Source organism: Notamacropus eugenii, chromosome 3 (genome assembly GCF_028372415.1).
Source record: "Notamacropus eugenii isolate mMacEug1 chromosome 3, mMacEug1.pri_v2, whole genome shotgun sequence".
In the NCBI taxonomy this organism is placed as follows: domain Eukaryota; kingdom Metazoa; phylum Chordata; class Mammalia; order Diprotodontia; family Macropodidae; genus Notamacropus; species Notamacropus eugenii.
This window is the reverse complement of record NC_092874.1, coordinates 81,367,987-81,389,898: the sequence shown is the minus strand read 5'-3', so window position 1 is coordinate 81,389,898 and position 21,912 is coordinate 81,367,987. Positions and strand designations below refer to the sequence as shown.

Sequence of the window (21,912 nt, the reverse complement as noted above, 5' to 3'; positions counted from 1 at the left end):
GGGTTTTTTTCTCAAGGTTTCTCCTATTCATTTTAATTCTTCCATGCAACATGACTGATGTGAACATCTGTTTAATAAGAATGTATGTGTAGAACCCATATAAGATTGCAAGCTGTCTTGGGAAAGGAAGATGAAAGAGAGAGAGAAAATCTAAGACTTATGGAAGTGATTGTAGAAAACTGAAAACAAATAAATTAATACAAAAAATGTTTTGAAATAGTTATTGGATTATTCTCATATTTATAAGTTATATTTTTTTCTTCTCCTTTAGTAATGTGTTTCAAGAATTTTTATCTCTAAGGGAGGTTTTACAGGAAATTCCTGAATTTTAATATGTTGAATAGCAGTTATCATTGTATTTAGGGTTTTAAAAATTGGTCATATTATTTCCAGTTTAACCAACTTATCATTTTGAATAAACTTGTTACATTTCAAAAAAAAAAGAAGCGACTCAAGGGATGACCTTTTTAATTAAAAAAAAATCAAACTGGGAGGGGAAGACCCTCAGGGTTGCTGGTCAAAAGAGAAACAGTTACTATTGACATTCACTCTGAGCCTGGAGGGCCCAAAATATAGCTATTAAGTGATGCTTGGGCAGTGATCTATTTTCTAATCTATAAGCTCCAGAGTGAAATAGATTTAGGATTTAAGGTTTGGTCTGTGAGAAAAGAGGGACAGAGGAGAGACAGACAGACAGAGACAGATAGAGAGAGAGAGAGAGACTAACCTAATTTTCTCGTTTCGCTACATAAATAGAATGGCATCATGGGAATGCTATAGCAACTATAGTCACATTTCAAATAAACTCCCATCCATCTCATAAATGCTATCATCATCATTATCACATGACAGGAATTTGGGATGATGGCTAACATATGATATGACATTCAGTATCCCCCTCAAAAACTCTTGATGGGATAGAATGATGACCGTAATCTAATAAGATGAAAATTAATAATGATAAATGTAAAGTCTTGTGTTAGAGTTTAAAAAAAAAAAACACCTCTACAAGTACAGAATGGGGAGAAACATCTTGGAGAATAATTTGTGTAACTTGAAAGATCAGTGTGAATCTAGTGTTATATAACAGAAAAAAAAATAAGATAAATTCTAGGCTTCATTACACTTGACATGGTATTCAGAGCAAAAGAAGTGATCATTATGTTGTACATATCTAGAGCACTGTGTTCAGTAATTGGTGCCACATATTTATTTATTTAAAAAATGTTTATTTTACCCCAATTACATGTGAATACAATTTTTAACAATGGTTGTTGCTTTTTTTTTTGAAGTTTGGTGGTCCAAATTCTACCCCTCCCTCACTTTACACCTCTCTAAGACAGTAAGCAATTTGATACAGGTTATACATGTGCAACCATGCAAAACATTTCAATTTTGGTCATTTTGTGCAAGAAAGCTCAAAAAAAGAAGGGAAAAAGGAAGAAACAAAAAAAGGGAGGGAGGGAGGGAGGAAGGAAAGTTCGGTTTGTATTCAGACAAAATCAGTTATTTCTCTAGAGGTGGATAGCATGAGTCCACTGTGTCCTTTGGAATCTTCTTGGATCACTTTATTGCTGAGAACAGCCAAGTCATTCACCGTCCTTCATTGTAACAATATTGCTGTTACTTTGTACAGTGTTCTCCTGATTCTGCTCACTTCACTTTGTATCCATTCCTGTTTTTCTGAAATCCTGCTGCTTATTTCTTATAGTACAATAATATTCCATTACAACAATATACCACAACTTGTTTAGGCATTCTCCAATAGATAAGTATCCCTTCAATTTACAATTCTTAGCTACCACAAAAAAAGCTTCTATAAATTTTTGCATAAATAGATCCTTTCCCCCCTTTTTTGAAATTGGTACTACTTTTTAAGAAGGATATTAGGAAACTAGAGTGGATTTAGAGAAGAGCAGCCAATGTTGTGGGGAGATGAATGAAGGGACTTGATAATTGTTTGCAGGAAATAAAGATGGTCAAGTTGAGGAAATGTTGAATTTGAGACAAGGATTTGGGACAAAGTTACAGGAGTTTGTGGGTGTTTTGAAAAAAGGCAGCCCTGAGCACCATGGCGCACATAGTGAGAGAGCAGTTGAAGCATGATGGCAAAGGCTGGAAAGCCAGGAGCAGAGCTGGGAGGGGGAATAAATGAAGTGGCAGTTAAATGGAAGCTTGGCTCATAGATATTCCTTGGAAAAACAGAGAAAGGAATTAGAGGAGTATGTTTTATGATGTGCTCAAAAGTTATAAGAAATATTTTATGGCCATTTGATATGCACATATTGCAGTACTTATGATAACTATTTGCCAAAATATAACCTTTGAATCTTATTCACCAGTATCAATTACTGACAATGAAATGACAGAGAAATTTTATGAAGCATTTTTAGTAGTAGGAGGCCTGGATTTAAGAATATCTAAAAGAACCAACCTATGTTACTTGAGAAAGATTTTTTTTTTAATCCATAAAGCAAAGTAAATAAAGATAGGATCATAATTGTTTCATTATAACCTTATAAAGGAAATTTTGTGTATTTGATACACCTAGTCCTTCCAGTGTTTAGATTCTCTAAATCAAATAGCACAGGCTCTGATATGTGGGGAAAACGAGGATAGGAAGAAATATAAGGGAAAGTACGTTTCACGAGATAGAAATGAAAAAGTTACAAAAGCTTGTAGATAATCCAGAAGCCTCATGCTACTATTTCACAAACACAATCTTTTTAAAAAAGTGAATTAATAGGAAATAACTTATTAATATGAGAATTATCCTTGAGTTTATTATGCAGTTGATTTATGAGTTAAGAAAGAGTAGTATTGAAAGAAGACACATAATCAAGAGGATTTAACTCTGAAAATTTTAAACAAGCTACAAAAAATGAAAGAGAATGGTTAACAGGAATGAAATTTATATTGATTACAATAATTTTCTCCAGCAGTTACAGCAGCATGTATTAATTACTACAAAAAAGAATAGAAGAGGCCAGAAAGTACTGTGGTCAGCAAATATTTGACATCCTTCCAAATGGAGAGAGATAGCTGTCAAAGACAACACTAAATATAAATTTGTCTGTAAAGTCCTAGGTAAAATGATGAATGATTATAATCAGCATCATCTCATAAAATAGAGAGAAGCAGTGGAGGAAAAAAACAGCATAAAGAAAACTTGGAAAGATACTGAACTAAGCCAAAGCATTCCAAAGGTATTCCCGAATGGAAGCAGAAAGATGTCTACAAACAGTAGAAGAATGGAAAAGATTTACCTCCCCCCATTCAAAAAAAGTTTTACCCCCATCAATGACTGTAGAACTGTGGCTTTTTGTCCCTATTATCCCAATCCCTAATAGTCTTACAGAGAAATGGAAATGACATTATAGAGAAAAAAGGCAGGAAAAGCAGCCATATTTAATGAAGTGGAGAGGAGATGCATATTGGAGGCAATAAAATTATGGGGACATTGACAGACCAATATACAAGTTTTCTAAAAGAAAGTAATATACCAACAGCATATAAACAACCTTAGACCTTTTAAATATGAATAAAAAGCAATAAAGAATGTATCAGCAACTGAAATCCTACATTTCAGAAAGTCTTCCATTTATTCAACATCTTTTGAGGGTCATCTATACACAAATTGAGGCCATCCTCAATAGAAGTATTAATTGAGCTATTCAGTGTTCACTGTTAGAACCACATCTTTCCTACCTCACAATAAACTGAAAGATGAAGAAAATATAAAATCCCATATTATTTAACATTTATTAGTTACAGGAAAATAATTCAGTAGTACAAAATAGCTTCATAGACTTTTACTCTAAGTTATCTGTCATTCTTCATTCAGGATTATTTTGAAAAAATAAGAAGAAAAATAACCCTGTTTGGTGACCCTCTGGAAATGAGCACCTGAAGGGACGTGTAAAATGGAGATATGCATGCTCACCATAAATATATAACCATAAAACGTGAGTGTGTGTGTGGAGTTAATACAGTAGAATAAAGGCAGAAACTTACCTGAGCTCTCCCAAATTCCTCTCCAAACAATATTCCTCAATAGGAATTCTGGAATGGAAGAACCTCCAAAAGGACAGGTTGAAACAATTTTCCAACCCAAATCCACTTAGAAGGTCAGCAGAAAAGGTCTGTCTCTTTGGGGTGACAGTAGAACTCAGTGCAGCAGAGGGTATGCCAGTAAAAACCTCTATGCAGGCAAGCAAGCAACAGGACTTGAGGGCATGTACATCTTGGCTTTAGCTTCTAGTTCATAGTAAGGAGGTAGGAGGGTAAGGAGGACCACTAGCATGAGATCCTGGTTAAAATTTCCATGGAAGAGATTGCTTGTGTTCACTCGTAGACCAGAGCACAGGCCACGAGAGCAGTGACCACATCTCTCCTCAGATCATGTCACTTTTGAAGAAGGAAAAATTTAAAGACCTACAAAACTAGCTCTGAAATCCATGACACAAAATACCTGAAACTTTGGACAGTACCCTCTCCACTCTGACAGCATAGCCCTACTTGAGCATAGAGTTAAAAAGATAAGAAATAGGCTGGGAAATGAGCAACCAAGAAAAAAACGAACCTGATTATTGAAAGTCACATCAGTGATAGGAAAGATCAAATCATAAACTTAAAAGACAAGGAAATTAAAGGAGCTACAAAACCTCAGGAAGAATTCCTAGAAGAGATCAAAAAGGATTTTTAAAAGCAAAAAAAAGAGAGACAGAAAAAAATTGAAAAGTAATGAGAATGATGCAAGAAAATCATGAAAAAAAGTCAACTTGGTAAAGGAGGCACACACACACACACACACACACACACACACACACACAGAAGAAAATAACATCTTAAAAAGACAGAGTAGGCCAAATGGTAAAAAAACAAAAAAACAAAACAAAAAAACAACCAAAACCACAAAAATTCACAAAGGAGAAGAAATCATTAAAAAGCAGATGTGGTAAAATGGAAAACTACGTACAAAAATTCATTGAAGAAAAGAACTCCTTAAAAATTAAAATTGGTCAAATGGAAAAGGAGATACAAAAGCTCCTTGAAGAAAATAATTCCTTTAAAATTAGAGTTGGGCAAGTGGAAGATAAAAGAAAAAAATCACAAGAATGAAAAAAATGAATGGGAATTATCTCAACTGACTTGGAAAATAGATCCAGAAGAAGATAATTTAAGAACCACTGGAATACTTGAAAGCCATGTTTGAAAAACAAAAGAAGCCTAGACATCATAATTCAAGAAATTGTCAAGGAAAAGTGCCATGATATATGCGTAAAATAGAAATTTAAAGAATCTATCAGTCATCTCTTGAAATGAAAAGTCTCAGTAGTATTATAGCCAAATTCCAGAACTCCAAGGTCAAGGAGAAAATACTCCAAACAGTCACAATTCAGTTCAAATACTGTGGAGCTACAGTCCAGATAACACAAAATTTAGGAAATTCTTTATTAAAAACTCAGAGGGCTTGGAATATGACATCCTGAAAGACAAAGGAGCTAGAATTACAACCAAGAATCACCTATCCAGGAAACCGAGTATAATCCTTGAGGGAAGGGGAAATGGATATTTAATGAAATAGAGGACTTTGAAGCATTCTGATGAAAAGACCAGAGCTGAATAGAAAATCTGATTTTCAAACAGAAAGTTCCAGAGAAACATAAAGGAAAGAGAAGTCATAAGGAATTCAATAAAGTTAAATGGTTTCTATTCATATATGGAAAGATGATACATATAGTCACCAATAATTTTTTCATCATTAGGGCAGTAGAAGAAGTCTACATAGATAAGATGGAATTGAATCAGTTATGTTGGGATAATCTCCCAAAAACAAGTATAAGGGTGAGAAAGAGGGATACTCCAGGAGAAAAGGGGGAAGGGAGAATTAAAATGGGGAAAATATTCACACATATAAAAGGGAGAGCTTTTACAGTGGAGAACATTCTACATCATTATTGATTAGAGAAATGTAAATCAAAAACAACTCTATGGTACTACTTCACTGATCAGGTTGGCTAATATGATACAAAAGGGAAATAATAAATATTGACAAAGTTGTGGGAAAATTGGGACACTAATGCAGTGTTGGTGGAATTGTAAACTTATTCAACTATTCTGGAGAGCAATTTGGAATTATGCCCAAAGGGCTACAATATGGTGCATACCCTTTGATCCAGTAATATCACTACTAGGTCTCTATCCCAATTTTCTCATGAAAGGACTTTTAAGTACTAAAAATATTAAAGCAGCTCTTTTTATGGTGGCAAAAATTTGGAAATTGAGGGGATGTCCATCAATTGGGGAATGCTTGAACAATTTTTGGTATGTAATAATGATGGAATGCTATTGTACTGTAAGAAATGACAAGCTGGATGCTTTCAGAAAAAAAAACTGATGGAAAGTGAAGTGAGCAGAATTAGGAGAACATTGTTTATAATAACAGCACTATTGTATGGTAATTCACCGTGAATTATTCTCAGCAATACAATGATTTAAGATAATTCTGAAGGATTTATGATGAAAAATGCTATCTGTATCCTGAGAAAAAACTTATGGAATCTGAATTTAGATCAAAGCATATTTTTAAAAAAACTTTTATGCCCCCCCAACTGTTTTCCTTTGCAATATGACTAATATGCAAATATGTTTTATATGATTACTTGTCTTCTCAGTGAAGGGACAGATTAGTAAAGAAGAGAGTTTGGAACCCCAAATCATTTTTAAAAGAATGTTAAAATTATTTTTGCATACATTTAGAAAAAATAAAATATATTTTTAAAAAATATCCAACACTAGATAGAATCCAGGTCAAGAAAGGTACGGCCCTGTAGATGGTGAAGTCAACAAGACTTTTCTATTTGTGGAAGATATTGCTGGTTGTATTGATTCCCAAGTGATGGCACTGCCTTCTGGAAGAGGTCTGTAATCACTTAAAGAGTTTGGTTTATCAATTTACAAGGGAAAGGACAACTCTATTAAAAAAATCTGTTTCTCAGATAGACATTAACCTCAAAGGATATCTTTCAAAGCTTGTCTAGCACATAGATTGTGCAGATGGAAAGAATTAGATCTGGAGTTAAAATCAAGGGACAGAACAGGATGAATCTCTTTCATTTGCAGAAGCAGTTTTAGTAACCCCAAGTTTATCATAAGAGCAAAGACTCATCTTTTCAATACAAGATTTTACTAGTGTTATTGTTTATCAACATGTGGAACATTACTGCCTCCGAAGAAATGAAGCTGACCGTCATAGGAAGGGCAATGTGATTGCCCATTGTGGATATGAATAGGATGCAATATATAACCAATAACACACTCCACAGAATAGGAAGAATGTTATCAAGGAATTGTAGGACAGAAAGATAAGAGAAGCTAATGAGGTGATGAGAGGCAAGGGATGACTAGAAGACTTTACTGGCTCCCTCATGATGTCATATGAAAGTGTGCAAAGCCTACAGGATATTGCATGGGAATTATTTGTGGAAAATTTTCTGGGAGCCTTGGTTGGTAGTCCCACAGGATGGATAGTTACTGATTAGCTTTGATCTGTATCCCTTGAGGTAATTCTAGATTCAGTGAGATCACATATTCATTTGAGTCCTGAGTAACAGTACTGTCTGGAAGTGGAGTTGGCTACCTTTGGAAGTAGTAGGTCCACTTTTATTGAAGGGACCTTCAAGCAGATGCTGAATGACCTCTTGCCAGAGAGAGTGTAGAAGGAACTCTTGTTTAGCTAATGGCTAGACTGTGCAACCTTTGAGGTGCTTTCCATTTCTGAAATTCTGGGATTTCTTGCAAACATTAAGACTTCTATAACTTTCCATCTTTCTCATTATTTTATACCTTTTTCTGTGATTAACAATAAAATCTTGGTTGTTGCTCTGGTTTTTTTTGTGTGTGTGTGTGTGTGTGTGTGTGTGTGTGTATGTGCGTGCACACACATGTATGTGTTAAAATGCCTGAAGAAGGCCTATGCCTTTATTTGATTAAGAATAAGGAACCAAAAAAATAGCCTTTCTCGTCTAATCTATCACAGGCAAAATTCAGAGTCTTGAAAGGAAGGTCAAAGGAGCTAGTTCAGGGCTTTTGGCAACAAGAAATCAGTAAGAAAAACTAGTAGGTCAAAAGTATAAGTTTAGTAGAAGCAAAGTAAGATTCAGACTTGCAACAGGCCTCTGATAGTTGGTGTTGTCTTAGAACGTTTTTATTTATTTATTTTTGTTTCTCTTACTACCCTTCCTTTTACAGGAATGCAAGTACAAATAGGACCTCAATTTCTTTGCCATCAGGGGCCATTATTACATTGCTTTCCATATAAAACTTTCAACCTCTCTGGGATCCACAGATGATATATCTCATTATAATACTGATGACTAAACAAGGGATTCAGTAATAGTAAGACAATGTCTTCTTAATCTCCCAGTTTGAGGCCAAATCCTTTAACTGGGAGTTGGCAGAAAAGTCAGGAGTTACAGTATGAAGGACAGGAGCTAATAATTAGACCAAAGATCAGAATCCCCTAAAGCTGTTGACATAGATGAGATTCTTTATTGCCCTCCACCTCTGCCAGTGGAACCCCATCATCCCCATTCATAAAGAATGCAAACAGTCAGATGCTGATAGGAGAGAGGCCTGTCTATTTAACTTTCACATAATTGAGTCCAGCACATGTGACCATGGCAAAGACAGAGGAAGATGTCACTTTAATTTACTTTGAAATAAGTCCTGACAATGATTATACCAGAGGACAAAATTATCACATGTTGAATTACAAAATTTTAAGGTTAAAAAGGAATTTAGAAGTATTGTGGTTAAATATCTTTATGTGATAAATGAGTAAACAACTTCAGAGAAGTTAGGTGACTTGACCATAGTCACACATAGTCTGAGTGGTTCTGCTTTTTCTAGTCTAGTATTTAGTCTAGTATCCTTTTCATCATGATACAACACAGGTCTCTCATTCAAATAGGGGAATCCCTAAATCCCACTCTAGATCTTAATATGTGTTGTATAGACCCCACAAGTAGCAATTGTGCCTAAGCCATTCTAGTTTAAGTTGGTCTCTTAGGGCTGATAAGAAAAAAAAAGTAATCCCCAAACATTGTGTGTTTATTATACAATTAAAGGGAAATGAGTAAGTCATTTCCCATGTGGCTAATAATCACAGTTTTTGTGCCTAGCTAATTCAAACTGATGCATAATCTCTAAAAAGTCAGTTATTTTTATAATGCTTGTGGGTTTCATATTAAGACCAACACATATTCACCTTTTTCTTTTTGTACAGCAAAGGGCCACAAATAGGGAAAGTGTTGGTTGCTACTAGTGTTCAAGTATATTTTGAAATACTTAAGAAAAATACTGTGTATTGTAATACAATAAAAACCAATCTGAGCATTTTATCTGGTTGTGGGTAGGGTGAGCCAAATGTCAAGACACTTTATAAATTTAGTGAATAGAGAGTACTAATCTAATCTTTAACTATTTGATTGTGAATGGAAAAAAAATTTATGGAGAATTTCTAATAACTGACTTCTCTTTGCAAATGTGTCCTTGGGTTCTATCCTTATAGTCCAGGGAAACTCTCTGAACTGAAAGGCTGCCTTTTCTAATTCAATTGCAATTCAAATACAAAACCAGCTCCAAAACCACTTTTTCCCCAAAACAACACCATCTAAAAGTGCTTCATCTGACCTTTGCTTCTTGGCCTAGTTCCTTATCTTATCCTATTTCAATAGTTGTCTTTCCAACTAGACTGGAAAACTTTTGAGGGAAAAGATGAGTCCTGGTTTTTTTTTCATTTCTTTTCTAATTTCCAGCATACTGTTTCTTCTAGTGATAATAATGGCTAACATTTACATAGTACTTACGTGCTAGCTAAACCCTTTACAATTAGTATTTCATTTGATCCTCACAACAACCCAGGGAAGTAGGTGTTGTTATTTTCCTCATTTTACATATGAGGAAACTGAGGCAAACAGAGGTTAAATAACTTGCCTAGGATCACACAGCTAGCAAGTGTCTGAGCTCCAGATTTCATTTTAGGTCTTCCTGACTCTTGATGTGGTACTCTTTCTACTGCACTGCTTAGTCGTTTGGGCTCTCACACTTTGGTTGATGGATAAGGATGCAGAACATTAAACTGGAGTAAAAGGGTCCAGGTTTTGAATCTCAACTTTGTCATTGATTACTTGTATGACCATTGTCAAGATACTTAACCATTATTGAGTCTCAGTTTTCTCATTTATATAAAATGAGAAGATTAAATTTGAGGTTTCCTTATAGCTATTAATCTATGATCTAGTGACTGAGCACATGGGGAAGTAATTTCCTTCATTGTTAGTGCCAAATGCCTATTTGGACAAACATGTTTTAATAAAAGGAAAACTTAATAGTCATACTGTATTGAAAAAGAACAGAATTCTATCCCAAACAGAAGCTCAATGACTAAGGAAAATTGGGAATAGGGGTTCAACTGCAGGAGACTGCACATCATTATTCTAAAGCCAAGATCTTTACTGCCTCCCTCTTCCCTCAAACATGTGTGTGTGTCCTTTGTTGCTGAAGAAGACCATGCCACTCAGAGAAATAATGACATGACTTGCACTTGACTTTGTTTTGAGTGAGGGAGGGCTGTGCAGGTCACCAGTCTCACTTCTCCTCCAGAGCCATCTGAAATCCAGTGACCAATAATTCCTCAGGATGACTGGAGATTGGGGTTAAGTGACTTGCCCAAGGTCACACAGCTAGTGAGTGTCAAGTGTCTGAGGTGAGATTTGAACTGTAGGTCCTCCTCACTCCAGCACTATAATCTACAAGTTGTTGATACTTGTCAATTCTCACTTGAAAATATTTATTCCATCTATTCCCTTCTCTCCACTTTTACAACTACTACCCAGGTTCAGGAAGCCATTCTCTTGTCTGTATTATTGAAATAACATGCTGATGTCTCCCTCCATCCTCTGTCCTCTCCAAAGCATCTTCCACAAAGCTGCCAAAAGAGAATTCCCATAGCCCAAGTTTTATCATGTCACTCCCTTATTCCAACATCACCAGTGGCTCCCCATTGTCTACTCTAAAGTGGAAAACAAAGGAAATCAAAAATCTTCACATTTGTTTGGAAACATAATTTTCTAACCTGTTCAAAAATCCTCCAAATAAATAGCTCAAGTGGGTTTTGAATCCAATTGTAAATTTTTTAAGAAATGCAACATTTGATTAGTCTTCAGTGAGTTTTAGTGGGGATTGTTAATGTGCTCTCTGACTTTTTACTTAATTGGTAGAGGGGTCAGAAAAAAATGAATATCATGATTTACAAAGGGTTTCCCCTGACGTACTTCAATCCCCTCCCGCCCCCATTTATTTCTATGTATGTTTGTGATGTATTTTGTCCACTGTCTATTTCAACCATTTTGACCAAGCACTGAAACACACAGCTGGAACTAAGCCTTTGAATCACCATCACTTAACAAGCCAATATTTGCAAAAACAATGAAGCTTGTTCACTCACCAAAATCGTTAACACTAAAATTGTTAACAGGGTTTTCTACTGTTTGTTTCACTCTAAGATATTTCCTTCATCTCATCTTAATTTATATTTTTTAAAGATTTTATGGAGGAACCGAGGTCGGCCTAATGGGGGGAGGGGAGTAAATGAAGGGGGAGGGAAAGCATCCACAGAACGTTTCCGACAAACTCAGCCTGGCCGTGGTTTCTCCTGCATCGTCCCCGCCTGCCTCGGCTCTTTGGTGCCGCCCGTGTGCAGTCAGTGATTGACAGCCGACAAGCCAACGGCCTCATCCTTCCTCGCTCAGGGCGCTGCCCGTGTGGGATCAGAGTCGTTACGTCCGCGGACCGGCTCCCTGTTACAGATTCATCCTGATGTTCTAACCTGTGTTATTCCAGTGATGCAGCCAAAATGGGGAAGCTTATCTATTGAATACCAGCACACTGCCCTGTTACAACAAACCAGAGTCACTGTCCTTCAGATTATAGTCCTGTAGTGAAGAAGGTGTATCTTCCAATGGAAAGAATACTGAGCACACAGATCCTGTACTGAGAATGTCAGCTGGATGCCCTGGAACTAAACCAAGCCAGTTTACTCATTGTTTAAGCCAGGGCTCTTAGCTCGATTTGAACCTGAGGTAAAAGCATTTTTGTGGCTTCTCTTAAGGAGATTCACCTTTTACTCCAAGAATGCCACTGTGGGACAGTCAATTATGAAAGTCCAGTACAAGAATGATTTTTCTCAAACTCATAAATATCAGCCACTAAGTAAAAATCAAAAGTTATGGTATGCTATTTGCACAGTTGGAGGAAAGTGGTTAGAAGAAAGATGTTATGATTTATTCCATAACCATCACTTTTAGCATCATTCTATAAAATCAAACACTGTACTAATTTTATTGTTGGACTTTTGAAATTAAGTAGTTTGGTTAATTTCCTGATTTTTCCTTCAGAAAGGAAAGTTTGCTACATTGACAAAGCATCTCTTAGGTACCAGGAATTTTGTATTTTACAAACCCCAAAACATTTGAGAAGTTGGCTTTGAGTACATGAACAGGGAACTTTTGTGGCGTGGTTTTGCAGAATTTCTGATTTTTCTATTAACACAATAATAATAAAACACATGTACACATCATTGTTAAAAGCAGTCACTTGTTTGTATTTCACTTGTCCTACGTGTGATACAGAGGTGCAGAGTCTGCAGCCACTGAGGTTAGATGTTGAAATGTCAGAAGTGAATGCTCCTTAGAAACAGAATCCACCTTCTTTAAGCAAAATAGGTAATACTTAAGAATGCATGTCAGAATCACTATTTCAAATCCCTCTAAAGACACAATTAAGACACTAATCCCTGAAAGCTACATTATGTCAAATCTATTATGTAAATTTTACTGTATCTCAAAAATTAAAGTATCATCTGTTTGAACTTAAAAAAATTTTATGGGATAAAACTAGATGTATAAATTTATCAGGCTTAGAACATTTTGAGGAGTTGAGGTTGTCTGAGGAGTTTCTTCTACCAGTGAATATTCTCTACAATGTAAGCCTTATTTAAATTAAATTCAAGGAGTAGAGAGCTTGAAACATGACATTCTGGAAGGCAAAGGATCTAGAAGTAGGACCAAGAGTGACTTACCCAGAAAAACAGTAAAATCCTTCAGGAGAAAAATAATGGATATCCAATGAAATAGAGGACTTTTAAACATTCCTAATGAAAAGACCAGAGCTGAATAGAAAATTTGACATTCAAGCACAAGACTCAAAAGAAGCACACTACAGTAAACATGAAAGCTAAATCATAAAAAAACAAAAACAAACCTCTAAGGTAAAATTCTTTACATTTCTATGTGGGAAGATGATATATGCATCTCCCAAGACCTTTATCTTCATTAAGGCAATTAGAAGAAATCTACATAGAGAAAGGACATGGCTGTGAATTTATTACATTGAGATAATCTCAACAAAATGAAAAAGTGAGAAATGGGGATGCACTGAGTGAAGGATCAAAGAAGAGGAAATATGGAGAAAAGTATCTCACAAAAGAAAGGCAAACAAAGTAGAATTGTGAAAGTGCAGGAAGTAGGAGGGGAAGAAACGTGGGGGTGATAAAAGGGATGGTAGACTTAGGGAGGCAGTGGTCAGAAGGAGGGACAGGGTGAGAGAGAGAGAGAAAGAGAGGAGAAAAACAGAGAGGAGAGAGAGACAGAGAGAAGACAGAAAGAAAGAAAGATGAATAGAAGAAAACAAGATAAAGGGAAGTACACAGAAATCATAAATGGGATGAATTTACACATGAAGTGGCAGTGGATAGCAAAATTGATTAGAAATCGATTCCAGCAATATGTTGCTTAAAAGATATATTTGAAACAGACACACAATTAAAATAAGGGGCTAGAGCACAATCTATTATACTTTAGCTGAAGTAAAAAAGGTGGGTAGCAATCATGATCTCAGACAAAGCAGAAGCAAAAATAGATCTAATTGACAGAGATAATCAAAGAAACTACATTTTGCTAAAAAGTACCATATGCAATGAAGTAATATTTAAAAAAAAATATAAGAAGTTTCTCTGATAAAGGCCTCATTTCTAAAATATGTAAAAAAAAAACTGAGTAAAAAAATAAAAAATAAGTCACTCCCCCAATAGATTTTTGATGAGTGGTTAGGGGATATGAACAGGAGGTTTTCAGAGGAAAATATCAAAGCTGTGTATAGTCATATTAAGGAATGTTCTAAATCACTATTGATGAGGGAAATGCAAATTAGAACAGCTCTCAGGTAGCATCTCAGACTTATCAGAACTGAAACATACCATAGGGGATGTGGGAAAATGGGTACATTAATGAATTGTTTGTGGAGTTCCAAACTGGTTCAACAATTCCAAGGAAAGTTTTCAAACTATGTCCAAGAGGCTCCACAATAATGCCATTCCTGGTTGTGTATCCCAAAAAGAGATGGAAAAAAAAGAGGAAGACCTATATATATGAAACTATTTATGGTATTTCTTTTTATGGCAGCAAGTAATTGGAAATGAGGGGATGTCATCAACTGGAGAATAGATTGTCGTATATGATTTTATTGGAATACAATTGTGCCCTGTTAAATGAGTTGAGAGTTAAAAATGAGGGGAATGGTCCCAGGAAAAAAAAGGACAGAATAAAATCTTTTTATTAACTGATACAAAGCGAGATAAACAGGATCCGAAGATCATTGTACACAATAATAGCCATATTGTAATGATGATTGAGTGTGGAAAACTTAGTTACCCTGATAGATGTAATGATCAAAGACAATTCTGAAGGACTCTTGATGAAGTATGCCATTGAAGTTAGAGTACAAAATGAAGGATGATTTTCTAACTTTATTTTTCTTGCTTTTGGGACATGGCTAATATGATTTTGCATGATTTCACATGTATAAATAACATCATATTGCTTGCTCTCTCAGGGGATGGGAGAGGGCTTGGAGAGAGAAAGAGAACTTGGAACACAAAAAAATGTTAAAAACAAATAGTACATATTTTAAAAAGTAAAATAAAAAGATCAAAGAAAATAGGGACTCTTCATTTTTTTGTCTTTCTATCCCTAGGGTTTAGAATAGTGACTGTACATAGAAAGTCCTTGATAGATGTTTGTAGAATTACTCCTTAAATGTCACAGAGCTGCTAACAGTTCTTGGCAACACTCTACAGAAGCTAGAGTCACAGTACATCACAGCAAAGCCTTAGGACTCTACTCCACATTCTTCAATGAGAGCGCAGCTCCTCTGGAGATATGCTACAGATATGAGGCAGGAGCACTCTGTAGGATGTAGGTATTCCTTTTCTAGGCTAGCTGCTGCTTCTAGACAGAGAAAATCTTTCTGCAGGTGTGTTAGAGGCAAAGTTGAGGTAGCTCTCCTTGCTGTGCCTGCCTGTTCTATGTGGAAATAGAATTCATTAATCTTATCTGTACCTTGGAAGCTGTATATTTATGGAACATAGATGTTTATCCAAGGAATGCTTTGCTCTTTGAGCATGTGTTGTATATTATCTGTCTGTAAATAGTACTTAATATTAACTAATGGATAAAACTCTTCCACTTGAACGTGAGTTGATTTTTTTTAGTACTAGTGCTATCCTGTGGTAGAGAGACAGTGTGACATGGTGGATAAAAATGATGGATTTAGAGTTGGGAAGATCTTGGTTAAAATATTGTCTTTGGCACATGATACTTATGTGATGATGGACCAATCACTTAACTTCTCTGGCCCTCAGTTTCCTCATCTGTAAAATGGGCATGATAATACTTTCAGAATCCACTTCACTGGATTGGTGTGTAGCTCAAATAATATAATACATATTAGCTGTTTTTGCAAATGTAGAGCCCTATGTAAATTCAAGTGTTTTTTTTTTTCTCTCGCAGATGACTAGGAATTAAGTCATATTTCCATGTTCTGGAAAATGTAATGCATGGATGAGTTATGAGAAATGGGAGGGGGCAGAGGAAGAGCAGGAATGGAGTTTTGCAAATATTTAGCACTGTTTGAGAATACATTGTCTGGGAGTGGAGAAAGGGAAACAACTGAGAAGAAAATTTACTATGGGTAATTTGACCCCTAGATGCCATGGCCAAAGAAAGAGGAAGAAGCCCTTACCCTACTCAGCACAGGGTGTTCCCCTGTCCCAGGGTATTGGATTTGGGGGCATCCTCTCTGCTTTCTAGCCCTTTTTAACTTCCCAAAAGCATGTGGCTGCAATTCTATATAGATCTGAGTTTGTCTATGTTTTTCTGTATACTTTCTCCATATTAATTGGTTTCATGGTGTGAACACTCAAAATTGCACACCATCAATTTTGAGCCTTCTTGCCATAGGTTATCACCTCTAGCCAATTAGAAGTCTATTTTCAAGTCTCTGAACTGCTGGAAATTTCCCTTCTCTGAACCTTCACTCTCACTTTGTCCCATGTCCCCCAAAGAGATGATCCAAATTAAAACTTCCAACAGTCTGCAGAAACGACTCTGCTTGATCACCTCTCCAGGGCAAAGATGAGCAGAGAGTGAGCCCTGTTGTGTTCAAGTGAACTCCTATTAAAGCACAAATAACAGTAATAATGAAAATTCTCTCCAGAGAGGAAGGAGATCTATTTATGCAGCGTAATCAAGGATCAGGTACATTTTCAGAGGCTCAAGTTATTAACCTGACTTTTGGAAGGCTTTAATGAAGTATGATACATAGTTATAAAGATATTGAGTCTAATAATCTCTTCTAAGCAATGAGAATAAACAACTAGAATTTTCTATGTTCATTTTTCAAACACCTGCAATTTAACATTATGCCTCTTAGTAATGTGGTATTATACACGAGTCTATTTATGAGTCTCTATACCTGTTCCATGAAGTCTGACACTGTTCCCCATTCCCCTCCCACCTTACCCCCCATACCAAATATGTTGTCTGACTTACTCTACCAAGTGAAATCTTTTTCTGCTTTATAAACTAGACCACATCCTATGCGATATATCATAGTCTACCAGTCCCTTAACTTGTCCTTGCCTCAATTTCATCATCTGTAAATGAGAAAATCTAAGTCTAAATATGACCTTAGATATTTACTGTGACCTAATCAAGTCATCACTTCTTCTTGACTGAATTTCCTCATCTGTAAAATGAATAATAGTACCTGCCTCCCAGGGTTATAATGAGGATAGAAGGAAATAATATTTGTAAAGATCTTTTCAAACCCTAGGACTCTATAGAAATACTAGCTACCACCAGCTTTACTAATATTACAGTTGATAAATGTGTCTTTAAATAGAATCACAGGAACCAAAATCCTGAACAGAATCTTGAAGAGAATCACAGGAGCCAAAATTTCCCATCAAGATTCCATTGAGTTAGTCAAATACTTATTGTGACTACTACATGTAGAAAGAGGCTATGGGGGATAAAAGAAACTTAGTTAAGATGATATCCCTGCCCTTATAGTCTTATAGGTTCATATGACACATTAACAGGCATCTATAATATAAAAAAATATGTAAAACATGCATGAAAGAGCTGCAAAAAAGAAATATTGCTGTGTCAGTCAACTGGGGAGAAGATTGTTATGAGGGAATCAGGACGGATCCTGAGGATCCTTGCCATGGAGCAAGATTGTGCTGTGTAGCTATTTGGGAGGCAATAAGTATTTTTTGGCAGAGGAGTTGGAGTCTCCCATCTGACATTTACTGGCCTTATGAACCTGGCCAATTTACTTAACCTCTCAGTGCTCTAGGAAACTGTAAAACTACCAACTGTATCAATTGTGTTGGCCTATATGAAAAGGAGGACTTTCCTCACCCAGGAGTTCCTTACCCTAATGAAATCATACGTCTAGTTCCTTTTTCGACTATTGAAAAGAATCTTAAAGTTGGCATGCTGTAATGAAGATAATATTTGATTTGAGGTCATGAAGCAATCTGAGTTCTGGTTTATTTTATGTGAATAATAATATTGGTGGTACCTAGTTCACTGGGCAGCTATGTGGTGCAGTGGACAGAATGCCAGGCCTGGAGTCAGAAAGACTCATCTTCCTGAATTCGAATCTGGTCTCTGACACTTACTAGCTGTGTGACACTGGGTGGCAAGTCATTTAACCTTGTTTGTCTCAGTTTATTCAATGGGAAAATGAGCTGGAGAAGGAAATAGCAAACTACTCCAGTATCTTTGCCAAGAAAACCCCAAATGAGGTCATGAAGTGTTAGATACAACTGAAAAACAAATGAACAGCCTAGGTCATGGGGGGTTATTAGGAGGCTCAAATGAGATAATGCATGTAAAGGAGCTTCTAAAACTTAGAGCAATTGTGCACATTCCAACCATGATTCTTACTGTAAACTGTGGTCCCAGGTTCAATTAATAATAGGGAACAAACAATCTAGATTTATTTTCCTGGACAGTTCAATATCCGTTGTTGGTGGCCAGGATTTTATGTTGTACCATTCCATAGAATTATTAAATATTCATATGGATCTCATCCGAGGCTGTAAAAATGACTTTTATATGGTTTCTTTCCTTTTTTGGACATGCATACAAAGCTCTCTTCTAATTATCCTATACCCCTACATAAATAACCTGCTCCTAATTATTATTCTCTAGTAGTAAATGAAAATTCATTTGAATCTTTAGGCCTCAACTAGAGCTCTAGGGTTCTTTTCAGCTCTCCTCCCTGCACATCCCTTCTCCAAGGGCCCTCAGATGAGTACTCGTCACAGATTTCCTAGAATGTTACAAGGTCTTCATGGGAGATGAGGAAATTGTATATTTTTGCATTGCCTTCCTTGCACATTGTCTCTTTTTTTCTGACTTTAAGAAGTCATACAAAGATTCTGTGCCCCACTTCTAATATTTTTCTATGGCTCAACCAATCATTAAATGTTTATCAGTTGTCTATTATGTGTCAGGCACTGTGCTAATCATTACAAGTACATATAACAGAATTATTCTAACTCACAAGAACATACATCCCAGTAGGGGAAACTCTAAATATATATGTATATATATAAAAATACAAAGCAAATAAATGCAAATATATAAAAGGTTGTTTGGCAGGAAAGGAACTAGCTGTTAGAGGGACTCTTGAAAGGCTTCAAACAAAACATGTCGCTTGAGCCAAGTCTTAAAAAGAAGGACTCCAGGAGGCAGACAAAGGAAGGGATTTATTTTGCACAGATGAAAACAGAGCATGAATGTCTTGTGTGAGAAACAGCAGAGGTCAGTTTGATTGGATGGCAGTACAGGAGGTAAAAGCACATCCAATTATATTAAAAACAAATGCTGGAACCAAGTTGTGTAGGGCTTTAAAAGCCAAACCAAGAACTTGATATTTTTACTCTAGTAGCAATAGGAAGCCATTAGAATTGATTGAATAGGGGAGTCACATGGTCAGATCTGGGTATAAGCAAAATTACTTTGGTGGCAGTATGGCAGATAGACTGGAATAGTGAGGCAGTTGAGGAAAAGGGACCTATTAAGAGCCTGTTGCAATATTATAGTTGATAGGTGATGCAGGCCTCAACCAAGGCACTAGTTGAGTAACTGGAGAGAAAGGGTTGATTTCCTGTTTGCCATCCTTACCCTGGTGCTTGTAAGGAAAGGATCTGAGGAGGGGAACTTTCACTCTGGTTTCTATGCTGCCATTGTGTGGAGCCGCTGCTATAAAACAACCAAAAAATAACAAAAAAATTGTCCAAGAGAGTAGGTACTCACACTCATTTCATTATTCATAATGTGGGCACCCCTGGGTACTGGGCACAAGGTACATGCCATGGGGACTGATTAGGTAATCTACCACTGCTTTTCACATTTTACTGATGGTGAGTTTACATACACTTTCTTTAACTGCAGTTATTTCAAAATGTTTAATCTCTTTATGGATCTTGTGCCCTGCATATATAATCAGAAAATTTTAAAGGCAGAAGGAAACTTGGACATCATAAAGTCAGAAGTGATTTTGTTTAAGAAGATACAGTCAGTAACCAACAGAATCAGGACTGCAATCCAACTCATGGAGTTGCAAATTCCATGCCTGTTTATTCTGTGACACCATACTTCCTTCATCTGAATATCCATCTGAGGGTTTTGTCTGATTATACCATTTTGATGCTATGTGTACAACAGTAATGTGGTATCTATGAACAGGTCAGCACCTGTGATAACTATTTGCTTTCCAATGCAGTTTGATGGGCAAAGCCTTCATGTGTTTATAATATTGTAGTCTTCTCCTTTTCCCAAGTGTAATGATATTCCAGGTTCTTCAAAATTCCTTCTGAATTCTCAGCTTATCCTTCTTAGCTGAAAGAGTTAATTCACTTTTTCTTGGAAACAAGTATTCTGGAGACATTATTTTTCATGTTCACAGAAGCTCTACATTTACTTGTGGCTCTATTTGTGAAGTTTAATTAATTCTTTAATCCCACTGTCGCTTTTGTTTCACTAGTTAATATCTTGAACAGTTTTTAAATGGCTATAAATGTGCTCTGAGAGCTTTTGTTGACATGCTTAAGTGCCTCTTCTAAGCTGTCTTACATGCTCCTGACAAATTGGGAACATTATTAGAGTAGGAAGTGTAAATAAATTTTTTGGAAAACCAAAAGCATTTTCAAAATTAGCTTAAAAATGTTCATTATACCTCTGTGAAGCAGGAATGAGGGCTAGTGATATAATCACAATTGTACTGTTGAAAATATCTCCTGAACAGAAAGAGGAGAGTGGCTAAATATATCCAGTAGGAAGAAGCTTTTGAAAAAGGACCCAGAAATTCATTATTTGGTAAAAATTATTAGAAAAGCTAGAAAACAGTCTGGCAGAAATTGGGCATAGACCAGTATCTTAAACCATGTACCAAGATAAGATCAAAAAGGATACATGACCTATACATAAAGATAGATATCATCAGAGGCCTAGAAGAACATGGAACATATTCTATATCACATTCATAGATTGAAAAACAATTAACGAATGAACAAAAAATAGCAAAGTTAGGTGTAAAATGGATAATCTTGTACATAGTTCTTATACAAATAAAATCAATGTAGCCAAGATTAGGAGGAAATCAGAAAATTAGAAAAGAAGTTTCATAGTCTCTCAAATAAAAGTCCTATTTCTCAAATATGTAAAGAACTTGTCAAATTTATAAGAATACAAGTCATTTCTCAATTGATAAATGATAAAAAAATGAACAATCTTTGGATGAATAAATCAAAATTACCTATAGTCATATAAAATGCTCTAAATCATTATTGATTAGATAAATGCGTATTAAAACAACTTTGAGATATCATCTTACACTTATCAGATTGACTTAAATATTAGATGCCATTCATTAGGGGAATGGCTAAAGATAATGAGGTATATAATTGCGATGGAATACTACTGTGCTATAAGAAATGATGAGCTGATTAATTTAGAAAAAAACATGAGAAGATTTGAACCGGTGGAGAAAAATTATATCTTCCTGCAGAGAAAGAACTGATAAATCAAAGTATGTATATATACATGTATAGTATGATTTTTACATGCATACACATGTGTGTATACATATATGAACACATATAACATATATACATATATATGCATATATATTTATGTTTAATTGTAGCCTTCTTTAGGACAAGGTGGAGAGGGAGGAAAAAACTGCATAGCAGAGAACAAGAGAAAATTTAGAAGGAAACACAGAAAAGCAGAATAGCTTTGAAAATCATTTGCAGTATTTATTATAGTTTTTTAAAAGAAAAGTAAAATATCTGAAATGGAAAGTTGTGGTTTTATATCGAATCCTCTCTTTATGTTCTGCTGAGTAGTTGGATGTGTTTTTTTTTTTCATTTTGTGTTTAAGTTTAAAATGAATCAGAATTCTTTTTTAAAGGAAAAGGACCCAGAGCAT

General features: G+C 35.7%; 1 pseudogene; it reads left to right on the top strand.

The window, feature by feature from the left end:
* Positions 1-11,655: 11,655 nt before the first annotated feature.
* LOC140531823 (peroxisome biogenesis factor 2-like) lies at positions 11,656-12,845 on the top strand (annotated as a pseudogene).
* The last annotated feature ends 9,067 nt before the right edge of the window (positions 12,846-21,912 follow it).